Genomic DNA, 1,984 nt, shown 5'->3' with positions numbered 1-1,984 from the left:
GATTAATCCAGGAGGAAGACATAGCCTCTTGAGGTAAATCATTCTTTTTCAAGAGTGCATCTTCCCTGAATTATATCTTAGTAAAGTGTAGAAGCAGCTCTGTGCCTAATGCAATTTTTATTGTGATTGTATTTATAAATAATTGAAAATACAGAAGACATTAACCCTTGAAAGTGGCCAGAGTTTACCAAGCAAAGAATGCAGTAATTCTAAACTCCTTTGTTTCCCACTGTACATAACTTCTGCTTTCCGAATTATAACAGAATGGAAAAATAACACCTCTGTACCCAAAAAGAATGTTTTGAATATCATACAAACTTGTATACGAGTCTGATTGTGTGAAGGGGAGAAGCTAACATACATGGATGATGATGAAATACTGTTAGACATTGTTGGATTCTTTAGAATTTGAGGAGTGTGATTTTGTGTACAGAAGGATCCTGATGAACTGGAACATTTTCTTACTCCCATTTTTGACATTGTTAATTTATTCTAAAGCATTCAGCACAATAATAACATCAAACGTTTTTCATTTGTTTGGCACCCAGTGCAGTGCCATAGCTACAAGGATTGAAAGATAACACAAGTAATCAGTGGTGGACCGACGGAGGGGAACAGGAAGGGGCCATGGCCCCCAGGTGCCAGCCTGGGGGAGCGTGAGCCAGGCCTTTCAGAGTTCTTATCATGCGACATAATTTTTAGTATTGGTATGAGAAGGACGGGTTGGGGGTAGCGCCGGAGACCCACGGTACGTCACTGCAAGTAATATAATGTGACTGAAGCAAATATCCTTACATTTTATTGTAATCAATAATTTAATTGTTGAGTTTATGTATTGTGTACTGTCATACAACTATCAAGGCATTTAAAGCAAGCAGTAGGGTTTTCTTTTGACCAACTCTCTTAGCAGGTGTTGTCATTGATTACTGAAATGCTAACTCCTCTTTTTAGGCAAACTGTGATTACCCATGCTGAACAGAAAGGAAAGCAGGAGTGACCCTCTGAGTGGCGAGATTAAAAGGCCTGGGGAGAGAGCAGGGAGGGGGAAAGAGAGACAGAAAAAGCAAGAGCATGTGCACCTATATGGGGAAAAGAACGAGTAAGCTGAGATTTATTTTGACATTTCTGCAACTGATAAAAGAAAAAAAAGCCAAAGAAAGAGAGCTATAACCCTGACCCAGATTAATAATGGGATTTAGGCACCGATCTGCCACACCATGCACTTTTATCCAAGTTTTAGATCCTCTGAAGCCTTTCTCAACCACCCCCTGATGTTGGCTGCCTAAATTCCTTTAGGCATCTTAGCCTTCACAAGTTAAGTTCCCCCAAATTTCTGCCATTGGCCATGCACACAACCACTCAAATCACAACTGCAGCAACATGCTCAGGTACCTAAATCTACCCCAGCGTCACAAACTAGGTATGTTCTGAGCATATCTCTGCAGTTCAGGCTCTGAACTAGGGGAATAGGACAATCCCTTTACTTGACATTTCCCATTGACTAACTTATGGGGCTCCCCACTTCATGTAGATTATATTTGTATGCCATGTATAGACAAAATGAGGGGCATGTGTGCACAACACTTTAAAACAAGTTAAATGCTTTTGCAGCGCTTTAATGGTGTCGGTATTTTCAGGCATCGGCAGCATATGGGGCATTAATTACAGCTGCGGTAGCAAATTCAGCAGCGTAATGCACCTTAAATGACATGGGGCACAGCAAACTAGAACTCCTCTGAAGAGTTCTAGTTTGCTGCCTCTACAGCCGGTGCAGCAGAGTGAAGTACCGGGCTCCATGCAGCTCAGGAGCTCTGCAGAAAGCTCTGGAAGACAGCCTGGCAGCAGCCTGGGAAGGCAGGCTTTGCTCAAGAAAAGCAGCAAGCCTGATCTTTTCTTTTTTTTTCCCCTGGAGCCTGCCTCCCTGCCTGAGCTGCATGGGGCCCAGTGCTTCCCTCTGTGGCTACACTGCCCCCCCCCCCCCCCC

The sequence above is a fragment of the Gavialis gangeticus genome, unplaced genomic scaffold (genome assembly GCF_001723915.1).
Source record: "Gavialis gangeticus isolate Ggan-Ray unplaced genomic scaffold, GavGan_comp1, whole genome shotgun sequence".
Classification (NCBI taxonomy): domain Eukaryota; kingdom Metazoa; phylum Chordata; order Crocodylia; family Gavialidae; genus Gavialis; species Gavialis gangeticus.
This window is presented reverse-complemented; position numbering follows the sequence as displayed.